The following is a 12562-nucleotide window of genomic DNA, read 5'->3' as shown; positions in this document are numbered from 1 at the left end:
TTGAAGACTTTTTGTTTTGTTTCAGAAGGCAATCAAGCCAGCTAATTATTGGCTAAGAGCCCACAGACTGGATTCTGTTTTCAATTTAAATTCTGTCTTCAAAGCTTTTATGGGGCTATTATGATTTGTTTTCCCTGTGTCACCCAGTGTCCAACCTGGGACCTGGAAGGTAATCTATTCTGTAGTGTAGTTCTCAAAGCCTTTAGTATGCTGATTAATTCAGATCCATGCCTATGCAGCTTGGGTGCAAGCCCTCAAAGGAGACTTCATAGAAGCACTTCGTGAGCTTTCTCCTCTCCACAATCTCCTAAACACTTTCCTACTCTCAGAAACTCTCCATTTTGGTCTCTGCTCTACTGTTCAGTTCCTGCAACTACATCTGCCTTTAAGGACAAATGGCAAGATGATAGAGATGAAAAAGGAATGTGAATTTTCCTTATGCTTTTGAGACCACAATCTGGTCAGAGAAAAAGAGTTTCCATCTATTATAGTTTTATGCACATTACGAGCTGCTATTGTTGCTCTGTCACTGCAGGATTGCCTTGTGGTTGAGGCAAGACAGAATGTAACACAAATAAAAAAAGTGGAGAATTTTCCCCACCATCTCCGATTGTAGGGTCCCCTTTCATATTTTACTGATCAGAAATAGAGGACTTATTTTGGACCTTTTTCTGACTGTACCTGGTTCACAGTTCCAGATTTTGGACTGTGTTTGAACTCACACTTGAAAAACCAAAGTGGGAAGGGAAATAAAGGAGACTTACTGCTATTTTGGTGGCATTTGAAATATCTGTTTTCCTTCTACAATTTGCCTACTTCTATTTTTCTCTTCAGAATCCTAAGATCCCTGCTCTGTCTATTTTGTCCAGGGTTTTAGGTGTCGTCAGTGACAGACTTAGGATGGAGTATGCTCACTCCATGTTAAGTAGAACTAGAACCGAAGTAGCTATTCCTATCCCCATTTTATAGCTGAAAAAACTGATCTTACAACAGGTAATTTCATTTTGTTTTCTTGTGTTTTATTTCTCTCTAAAACCTTGTGTTTTATTTCTCTCTAAAATCCAATAGGACTAAGTTGCAGAGCCACCATTATATCAACCTTTCTCAATCTTATTTCAACATCCTTTATCCAGACCCAATCTGGAGATATAGGACAGAGACTGAATTCCAGGTACCATGAGCTGCCTTAGCTCATTCCTAAATGAATCATAGTGGCAAGATTTCTTGTTTGGAGGTTAAAAAGAAGTCTATATTATTTATTTGACCTAAATCCTTAGTCAATACTAGTCCTATCTCAGGAGCTCAGTGTTATTATTTAAAAAAATTATACTCAGAACTCTCTATAATAATTCTCCCTTTGCTGAGATTTTTCCATTCTATGATTAGCAGATGTCTTTAAGAAACTGAGTAATGGAAGATTCCTTAGTAGACTGGGTTATACAGGTATGATCTTGTGTAACATGAATGGCACTCAAGCTCTGTCCTTCCTAATGATTAAGCCATATTTATTAACACAGGGAAGAAGCATGAGTGTATTAGACAAGTCTTATTTTTATGGCTTCAAGTGGTCCTTTTTCCTTCAGGTTACTTTAGCTTCACCCATACTTCCCTTATGTTCTATCCTTGTATTAGCATGAAGCTGACCACCCTCCAGCATGGGGTTGAATATGAGGCTCACTAGAAATTTGGCATAGTTCATCCTTTTTTGTCATGGGGATTGGTGCAATGAAGACTGCATAACCTAAGCTGTCTAATCAGAGCCTTTTACTTGGGAACAGTTGGGAAAGCGGAGCATCATTTCATACAAAAAGCATTAATCTGGTAACTTGACAGTGTAATTTTTTTTATGCCCTTTACCCATTTTGCCCATTCTACTGTCCTCCTGGCAACCTCCAGCCTGTTTTCTATATCTATGAGCTTGGCTTGTGTTTTGTTTGTTTGTTTTGTTTTTTAATCCCACATAGAAGTGAAACCATGTGGTTTTTGTCTTTCTCTGTTTGGCTTATTTCACTTAGCATAATAACCCTTTAGGTTCATCCATGTTATCACAAATGGCAATATTTCATTCATTTTTATAGCTGAATAGCATTCCATATATATATAGATGCGTGTGTGTGTGTGTGTGTGTCTGTGCACACACATTATCTTCTTTATCCATTCATCCATTGATGGACACCACTTAGGTTGTTATTATATTTTAGTTACTGTAAATAGTGCTTCAGATAACATAGGGTGCATATGTATTTTTGAATTAGTGTTTCCACTTTATTTGAAGCCTAATGTTATTTTCCATAATGAAAGAAGAGCCTTAAGAGGGTGAAGCCAATGCATACAGACCTTGAGCCAACTACTTTTAGTTTTCTCATTTATGTATGTCAATAAAGTCTCTCTGTGCTTGGACAACGTGAATTTCTTTCACCAGCCCGGACTGGTGGTCTAAGAGGAGAAATAGTACAGCAATAGAAAGAAGCTAGGAACTTTTGGGGATTCAGAGGAGACACTGGGGTCCTTAAAAAAGAGGTGGTTTTGTAGTAAAAGTGAGAAATGAGGTAACAAGAATAGATTTTGGCCAGATCTTGGACTATTTGTTTCCTCAGATCAAAAAATTGAAAATTTTTTTTCAGACAAAAGTGAGAATGAGGAGCTACTGAGCTGGACTTACACAGTATAAGATGTTCAAAGAATGCCAGTTGATCAGACATCAAATCTCGAGTGGAGAATGGAGCAGAGGTCTCCATAAGTAAGGAGCGAGTCAGCCACTGGTGCCTCGGGCTCTGCTACATCATGCCCTAAGTGATGGATGTTTTACCAGGTGGTCAAACAATGACTTCTTCTCATGCACCGTGGAAAATCCAGCATTTTTATTTAGAACTTGGCGAGCTTAAGCACCCAAGCTCTAGTCCTATGTAAGGCTTGCCATTACTAGCTGTGGTAACCCGGGGATAGGTCATTCAGCCTTTTGGTCTCAGTTCCTCAGAGATCTTGAGATTTTTAAAATTAATAATGCCCACCCAATTTAGTTGCCATGATCCTTTGCATGGTAAGGTGGAATGCTCTCTCTGAAAGGGCTCTGGGAGCCAGTCCAAGGGAAGGCTACTGAGAGATGCTCACTATGCCTCTGCCCCCTTTGCCTGACCTCTGCCGCACTGTAGACTCTGGTCTCCAAGGGCTTCATGGGAAATGAAGTTTCCTGCTTCCAAAGAGCTCTGCCCCTTCCCTGGGTAAACTTAGACAGGAAGGTGGCTTCATTTCCATTAAGTCCAGGATGAGGTAATAAATAGGAGATCATATATTGGTCATGGTTGCCTCCTGAGGTAGTGACCTCCCCATCCGAAGGATGATTCAAGTATCTAAATTAATACCTGTAAGAAGGCCTATAGAGAGTTATATTTCCTTCCTCTGTAGAAGGCAACTCAGGACCTGCCCTGGTTTGGACGCTGTGGTCAGATCTGCCTAGTCCTTGAATCCTCAAGAATGTGTATTACCTTATGTGATCTGTGCAATATCCTCCCATTAAATAATTAAAAGTGTGTTGTTTCTTGACAGGTTTGCTGTTGTTATTTAGTACTTTTTTGGATTTTCAAAAGCCAGTCTCTCCCCCTCCTCCTTATCACTCCCATCCCCAGCCGTCTGGTTCACAAAATCCAAACACATTGTCCTGCATAAGTAATAATGAAGAAATCTACAAGAAAAGATTTGTGCCACTTGCTAATCAGTTTAATAATGGAGGACATCTCTGCTGCATTATAGGGAGACAAATTAAAAGGGTAAGGAGAGCTCTCAGAAATCATCTGTTCCTGTTAACAAAGTGAATATTAATGAAAAACAAAATTGAGTTCCTCTTATGTCTGATTTTCATCAAATTGTACAGGTATTAAAAAATAGCTATAGAAATCCTATCCATTAGTAGTTAATTCAAAATAACTTTGGCCTCTGCTCTATTCCTGACTATTACCTCTCTCATGGGCAGGAAAGTCAGTCACTTTGCTGGGCCTACTGTGCCATGAGACTTGATAATGGAACTGATTCAGTTCTCTGTATGGACCAAATATCTAGATAGTGGAAATGGTCATTAAGTTAATGATACACTTGTGTGGGAGGTGGAACAAGAAGGGAGGGAGTGTTTGTCTTTCTCAGTCTGGTAGCCAGGTTCAAGTTGCCCAAGGTGACCAACAACCCGAGTTCTGTAGCACTCAGGTGCCTTCCAGAGAAGAGAGGGGCACCCAGGTGTGCTGCCCAGTAGAGGAATCATGTCCAGCTGCTTGGTGCCTATCTTCTGGACATCTCTCTGCCTTAGCTCTGCCATGAGTGTCTTGTTGGGGGAGCTGTGCAGGATGAAGAGGGATTTCAGATGCCCTGGATGTACTGATATGTGAATAGAGAGGTGCTGGGACCCTCTTCATAACTCACAGAGGACTACCATTAGTGATCTCCCTTGGGAGTAGAGAGAAGGCTAATGGCTAATCCAGTTATTAGATTATTAGGATGGAATTGAGATTCCCCCTGAGGGAACAAGAGTTTCTGGTGAGGAGGGGGCAAGGGCCCCCTTAGTCTATACAGGCCCTCTTGCCAGCCCAAGGACACTTTTGCTCTCTAGGGAGAGGAGAAGACGCTATGAGAAGAAAGAGAAAACAGGGCTCAGGCAAGAAAACTAGGAAGAGCCCAAAGACAAACATGTCTAGACCCCCCCGTGCACTGAGGGTTAACCTTTTTATCCACAAGAGACTGCTGTAGTCCAGGTGTCACCAAGTGTTACCATGCTGTGGGGAGAAATGAAGGTCTGTTAATGTCATGAGAAGGCTCATCTCTGTGTCCCACTTGCTCCCTACATGTCAGCCCCCTGCAGATTTTTCTACCTCCCTCTCAGTGTTTCTGGCATCCTCAGATGCAGACAGTCTATGTGTGTTTGGTCCTGTCTCTCTTCCACCTCATGTAGGTTGAGTTTAACCATCTCCACTGGACACCTGTCATTTCTAGCCAGGTATCACATCCAGCATGGCCAGGGCCTGGGGAGGAGCTGGCTTCAGCCCCTGTGAATAGTCAGAGTACCAGGGTACACCTCCCACTCTGGGGCTTGGCAATCTGATGCATGTTTTTGCACCCAGTGACCCAAGGGGACATCAAGTGTCACCCTATCCAAGGAGATGTGTCTTTGAGGCTCCTAAATTCATAGAATATCACCATCATGCCATGATGTGTACAGGAGTGACAGAGTCTCCTCTACATAGGACTCAGCTTGAGTCCCTGAGGCTGGACTGGGACCAGAGCCAGTTCTTTGTCCCTCTTTTCTGCTCCAAGTGCCTAAGCCACATGGACTGGCATATCTACTTCTTCCTACAGGGATGCTCTAGGCTCCTAGTTCTCTGTAGACCAGTTCCCTGGGCTGATTCATGGCTGGTCTGCTTGCCTATAATACAGGACTTATGAGCTCACCTTGCATGGGGCTTTTACTTGCATCCCTACTTACACTAACTTCTTCTTCAGCTCCCCACAACATATAGACTCTGTCTCTCAATAGCTAGGAATAGTTGAGAATGCTTGCAGCTGCAAGGAATACAACCCAGCAGAGGACATAGAGACACAGGGGCCTTATTGTACTCAGGTAGCATTATTCTGGATACAGATACCTAGGGGTACCAACAAAGCCATCTGCCTTCTGTTTTTCTACCCCCTTCTCCTTCACATGTTGGTCTTTGTTCTCATGGTTGCTTCCTCATGGTTGCATGATAGCTGTTACACCTTTAGGCATCGTATCTACATTCAAAGCAGGACTAAAGAAAGAAGGGCTGGGTCAAATGCAACTTTTTTATTCACCTGGGAAAACCTGGCAGTCAGTCATCTCTTCCCTGGCAAAAGTTGCTGGGGACCGTCCACACGCTGGTTGAATTTTTGTAGAGAAAGCCAGTTGTAGCCTGCTTAGGGTAGTCAGTGCAAAAAGCCACTGAGTTCCAGATCCAGCCTTAGGTTTCTGAGGGCAGGAGGGGTCTGATGTTAATGGCATGTCACTTATGGATTATGTTAATGATGTTAATGGATGCCATTTTCCTGGTAGCCTTGGAAAAAGGTAGCTATGAAACAGAATGCTACAGACCCACACAGGGCTTCTCCTGTCAAAGGATGCCAATCCCCACACAGTGAATGTGGCTTTTCTGGCATTAGGGCATAGCTAGGGGGTTGCCCTGCTAACTCTGCAGATTACAGGGAATGAGGGCAGAGATGACTCAAACTGTGCCTGGCTGTGTTGCTCCAAGTCTGCCTACTTTGGATACCCCTGTATTCCTCCAAACTTATGCTAAAAGGGGCTGAGAGGCTGGCTCTCTCTCATCCAGGCCACGTTCTCCTGGCACACATCTTGCATTCAGGCCCTGCTCTGTGGGTGGTTAGCTGGCAGTCACCACCCTCTCGATGACCAATGCAAGGTATACGAGGACCTTGGCAAACCCTTGGCAGACAGGCTGTTTTTTTCTGCTTGTGTAATTGTTGAGAAGGGAGCCAGGGAAGATGTGCTAATTAATTAGAGCAGGTATTTGAGGATGCCACTGCATGCCGGACTTAGGACTAGAATCCAAATTCCCCACTTATCTGCCTCTACCACTGTGACCCCAAGGCTCCCCTTTCCTTCCCTGAATTTGTATTTGTGTGTAAACTACAGCCTGTGACCGAAGCCTTATTAGCTGGTCAAAATTTTACTTTTAAATGGACCATTAACCTACTTGGAAGCTGGGAGTGCACTGATAATGTAACACCTCAGGATTCTGTTGGGCCTCAGAGTGAACCAGGTCAGGGACCACATCTATTTCTCTCCATTATCCTGCATGTGTCCAAGGCACGTTCTCACCTATAGGACTCTTCAGCCTGGAGAGACTTTATTTTTATTATTTTTCATCTTGCTTGTCAATCTCAGCTCCACCATTGACTTGGACAAGTCAGCATACTAGTCCAGGCCTCACAGTCACTATCAGCAATATGGAATGGACTGTTTTTTTTTTTCACTTTGATCACCAGGGAGGTGGACGATGCAGGGTTGAGCTGGAGGTAGCATGGGATCCATTCAGTGGTGGGTTGGAAAGCCGGGTGCCTCCCCTTGGGTGCCTCACCTTGGACACCTTCCCTTGGGTGCCTCTTGAAGCTTTCTGCTCTGAGAATGGAGATGGAGAAAGGGGTGAGGTCCCCAAGACTGAGATGAGAGGCCCTTTCAGCCTCGTGGGCCTTCACAGCAGAACTTCTGCTTGGCTGGAATTCCATCCACTCTTGGCAAGGCATAACTTCCTGTCTCCAAGGGAGAGGGGCTTATAAAAAGGCATAAAAATGAGGCTTCTAAAGACATCCTGGACGTCAACTAGATGTTGCAAAATTACATTTTGATGAGTTCAGTGTAAATGAACCAGAAACATATGGATTCAATTTCCCTTGGAATCCACATGGGTTTAAAAACCAAGGGGGCGGGGGAGAATGCATTTGGGGAAGAGCATTTTAGGTCTCACCAAACTCCCTGCATTTGTAAACAGCAGTTTGAGGTTTGTGATGATTGTGTTCCAGGCTGGGTTCCTTTCCTAATAATAGAATGTACAGGATGTCTTGCAGCAACCTCTCAAATGTGTCCAGGGAAAAATACGCAAATGCTGCTCTCTCCCTGCCCCTCTTCTTTGGTCCTGTGAAACTCTGTGGTGGCCTCCTCAATCCCGGCTCTAGGTTTGATTCAAAGACCCTCTGTCCTCCTACTTCTGCCAAGATACAGTGTTGCAGGGACACAGTCAGATTCATAAAATCAGTGCCTGTCAAGCGCCAGGTTCATCCTAGGTATTTCAGCAAGAGTTACTTCTTTGCCATTCCTGATTTAAAATAAAGGAATTGAACTTCACCGATGTTAGTCCAAAGTTACTTAGCTAGTAGGTACCTGGGCTAGAACTGGAATCCAGGGTCTCTGAATTGAAGACCAGGGGTATATATCCACCATAAATATTGCTTCCTTATTTCTTAATTTCAGAGACCTCTAGGAGACGCATCTGTTCATCTGGAGGTCTCCCAGCAGCCTGGTGGAGGGGCTGGTGAAGGGATTTTCACATTGTGCCCAGGGAAGTTTTAGGAATTCCCAGTGGTTTCTCAAGTGTACTCTTTGGGAGAAGGAATAGAGATGCTGGGGAAGATAATGCACTGACTGACTCTGCTCCCAGGATTCTGCTCCCACCCAAGGCAGCCCCCCAACCTTGGTTTTATTTACTGAACCTTCAGGTAAGATTTTGATTCTAGAAGGTTCTGTAGTCAAAGTTCGAACACCATGGATCCAAAAGATTTTGTGTAGCTTCCTGTTGCCTTCCCACAAATCCAGTCCAGTTTTGGTGCCAGCTCAATCACTCAATAGGCAGATTTCAGGCTTCTTCTGTCCTCTGGGTTATGTGGTTCTGTGCCCACTGTCAGACTGCTGGAGCTGTGGATGAACCCAGACATTTGGATGACTCTTCTGTGCTCAGTCCGGCCACCAGGCAGGGAGAAAAATACCTGCCATCAGATAACATGAATGTGTTTTGCTGAGAAGACAAACCCATGCGTAAGAGTCACCTTAGGAAGAAGACAGTGGGAGAGAATGAGCAGCAAGTGCTGGGCGTCAGAGACTTGGGTTCCCTGAAGCCCTGTGAAGTGCCTGGCTGTTATCAAGGGGTGGCTCACATAAAAGCTGATTGTAGGGAGTTCCTTATGGGCTAGTGCTTCTGAATGGAGTGGACCAAAGTACACACCCCTGGCCGCAGGAAAGGGACAGAGCCTTCTTGGCCCTCAGCTGACGGAAGAAGCCGTAATCTGTACAGCACTGGGTCCCCCAGGAGAAGTGCAGTCAGTATCCACCTGGGTACATCCTGCAGAGCACAGCCAAGGGGGAGATGGGCTGGAGAACCATCTGATTGTTATTAGGCTCTGTGACTTTCTTTATTGGCAAACAATCTGTCAGCAGCTTCTCTTTGCAGAGCAGCAAATGTGCTCACAAAGCACTGTGTCCTTCCCATCCACACCCAGCCCCCACGCGCATTGCTACTTGGCCAGACTTTGTGCTGGCCCCAGGAGTGCAGCTGCAGCCAAAGCAAGGCTTAGTCGGGAGTCAGAGGAGGGAGGCCGGCCCCTCTGGGGAGCCTCCAGACACCCCTTACCGCATGTGCTTATGTCTCATTCCTGCTGGAGGTGTGGGAAGTGCTCTGGGTGGGGCAGAGGCAGCCTGGCCTGATGTACTGGGGGAGACGTTGGGTGGAGCAGACAAAATCCCACTAATGAACTCACTTTCACACATGATCTCTTGCGTTCTCTTCATTAATTCCCCACACAACTAGGACAATTTTTATCTATTACTAGAGAGAATTTGAGAGAATTCTCATAGGAGAATTTCAGAAAACATGACCCCTGTCCTGTTTCAGTCCCTGGTAGGTGGAGCCGGCCCCAGAAACGGTTCATGTTGTTGTCCAGGTGGCCTCCTCAGGCTTGTCTCTTATTGACAGAGATCAGTATCAAAGGTGTTTTTCTCGTTTCTGTTTGAAAGGTTGGGACACGAGCCCAAAATTTGCCTAAAGGTACAATCTCTTAGGGGTATGTTTTGAAGCAATCGGAGGTCCATTATATGTGTGTTTGAGGATTGTTTTCTTCCCATCCCACACATACTTCCTTTCTTTAGGTAAGAGAATTGTGAATTTCCTCTGGGGGAAATCATGAGCCCTAATTTTCATATCCTGTAGTTACATGACCCAATAATTCCATTTTTTTACCTAAATTACTCTCACTTGCTTCTCCTCTTTCTTAGGATCAAGAGCCTGGATTGATCCAAGTCTCTGTATCCATCTTTGACACAGGCCTACCTTTTCCTCATCAGTTCTGTGCATAAGTAGCTCTAGTACAGGGTGGGTCACTTCCTTTCTTTTACCTCCTTTGTTCTTCCTCTGGAAGTCCTTAAAGGCAAGGGGACTGACCACTGAACCAGCCAACAGACATGAAAAGTCTCTTCTCCTTTTTGGCTATTCTAGTGATCATGAATGAAAAGGTTGTGTATTTCAGCCATAAACTTACTGCATATAGGATGTTACTAGCCTCATTCATACCCTGCCCATGTCCTTCTTGTTAGAGGACAAACTGAGGTCTGGAAAGAGGATGGGAACTTCTCAGGATCACTCAGAAAGTCCACAGCTGAAGAGGACTTCTGAGGGTCACACTGGTTGCAGGAAGTTGCCCCACCATCTGGCTGCCCTTACTCAGACGTTACCACAGAGCTCATCGAATCATACCCTCTTTGTCCAAAAAATGCATTGCTGCAAACATGTTTCTCTTCCGTAGTGCTCTTGATAGTTAATGTCCATCATTCGTCCCCCTTGATTGATTGATTTAAGCCAATCATGGTGATGAAGCTTAGCTCACTAGTCCTTGACTGGCTTAATGGGAACAGGGATAGGAGTCACTTCTGGCCAATGAAGTGTCCTAAGCACGTGTCTACCAGGAGCAAAGTGGGGCATTAGGGGTTTCTTAATGAGGTTTTCCAACTCTTAAAAGAAGACATAAGAAGGAGGCAAACCTTCTCTTCCTTGTTATTTCAAGATACTTTGGGGGCAGCCATCCTGAGACTGAAAGGAAGCCACTTAGAGCTAAAGACCATGTGACCACTGAGAAGGCAGATTGGTGAGCTGAAAGGACCCTGGGTAAGTGATGACTGAGTTGATAAATCATGCAACTTCAGAATTCTCCCTGTTTCTGGACTTCTCATTGTACATGACACACATATTCTTATTTTAAAAACCAGACGGAGTTGGGTTTCCTCTAGCTTGACATTTGAAATGCTTTGATTGGTTCCTGTCCAGGAGTTGAGGTAAGTGACCATTTGCCTTTACCTAGCACTACAGGACATGGACCACTGCAGCAAGGATTGTCCTCTGCTTTTTCTCTCATTCCATTGCCTGTGTCTCCTCGGAGTAATGGGCTGTTAGAGCAAGGAGGAGCTATAACCTTCATCTAGGCCACTGCTAGTTGGGGTAACTACAGTTCAGGAAGTGACTTAGTGACTAGTTCATGGTTCACAGAAAATGTGGAGCCAGGATGAGAAATCAGGTCTTCTGCTGCCCACTCTGAGCTCTCTGATATTGTCTAGTTCTTTGCTGTCTTGCTCTCTCTCTCTCTCTCTCTCTCTGTGTCCTCCAAGCTGCTCCTTAAGCCTCCTTTTCCCTCCCTCTCCTCTGACCAATTTCATTTAGAGATGCATAGAGCAACCCTACCAGGGACTGTGGGGGCTCTGGAAAAGACTATGCTAAGGAAGCAAGGCTTGGATGCTGCATAAATGGCCATCAGGCAACAGGGCCCACAGGTGGCTCCTTGGCCATCAGGAGCTGGCAGAATTCCATGGGCCGGCTCCACGGAGCCGGCTCAGCTGAGGCTCCTTCCCATTCCTGCCTGCAGCCCACTGTCTTGGAGAGACAGCTGGCTGGTTGGGGTTTGTGTGCTTTCTTTTCTCTTAATAACAAGCTCATGTTTTAGATATCCCCCACCAAGTGTTTTGCTCAAGTAAAAAAAAAAAATGGATGTATGTGTAGAATGTGCAGATCTAAAAACTAGGATTATAGCCCAATGTCCATATAACAGAGTCAGACTCCCTGTCAAGGCACCAGTGCCCTGAGTTGTGCCCTGAGTGGCCAAAGCAAAGCTGTGATGGGGCAAATGTTTCTTATCAGCAACCTCCAGACCATCTACTTTCATCCCTCTTGGCTCTCCCCTCGGGTCCTCAATTTAGGTCAGAAAACATGTACTGAGCAACTCTTAAAGCCAGGCCTGGCACTCTGCCCAAGGTGACAGATACACAGTTCCGTGTCCCAGAAGGTCACAGAGGTGTGGGAGAACAAGAAAGACTTGTGCACTTACTGTGGTGTTCTGCGAGCTCTCTGCCATCAAGAGCAGCTCCCAGAGCTGAGGGCAGTCCCCGTACACCATCTAGGCCTTCTGGCCTGTGGTCACGAAGGCTTCCCCACCAGCAAATGCCTTCACGCTCCAATCCTGTTTCCATCCCCCACATCATCAAAAGTTCATTTTGTCAAGGTCACCAGTGACGTCCTTGAAGTAGACAAATCCAACGAGTGTTTTTGTTTGTTAGCTAACCAGAAGGCTCAGCAACTTTAGATGGAGATGTCTGCTCCCACCTTGAAGCACACACACACCCTCTCTCTCTCTCATACTCTGATACTCTCCACACTCTTCTGATCCCTCTTACTTTCCCTCCTATCTCACTGGCTGCTTCTCAGATTCAGTTTCCCCTCCTCTATCCAACCTCTAAGTGTTGGGTCACAAAGGCTCAGTCCCTGGACATCTCTTTTTTCTACCCACACTCCTCCTCAGGTAATCCTACCCAGTCTCATAATTTTAACATAGTGTTTGCTCTCAAATGTATACCTTCAGTCCAGACCTCACTTACACACCCACACCTGACTTTCCACAACCCTCCTTGGCTGCTCCACAGTTATATCAAAATGGCTGTACCAGAAACTGAAGTGTTAATGTGGCCCCAAGCAACACATGTGATTGGCAGAATTCTATGCCAGTGCACAACCCT

At 45.1% G+C, this 12562-nt stretch overlaps 1 long non-coding RNA gene across 1 annotated transcript in view; it reads left to right on the top strand.

The window, feature by feature from the left end:
- Window positions 1–11007, top strand: part of LOC140846959 (uncharacterized) — a 62071-nt gene extending 51064 nt beyond the window's left edge. The window contains exons 2-3 of the long non-coding RNA XR_012126533.1: window positions 10567–10667; window positions 10769–11007. This is a non-coding gene — a long non-coding RNA (uncharacterized lncRNA). The remainder of the gene's footprint in view (window positions 1–10566; window positions 10668–10768) is intronic.
- Window positions 11008–12562: the final 1555 nt, after the last annotated feature.

This window comes from Manis javanica, chromosome 17, assembly GCF_040802235.1.
Source record: "Manis javanica isolate MJ-LG chromosome 17, MJ_LKY, whole genome shotgun sequence".
NCBI classification, from domain to species: domain Eukaryota; kingdom Metazoa; phylum Chordata; class Mammalia; order Pholidota; family Manidae; genus Manis; species Manis javanica.
The sequence above is the reverse complement of the archived record's forward strand: the minus strand, read 5'-3'. Positions and strand labels throughout refer to the sequence as shown.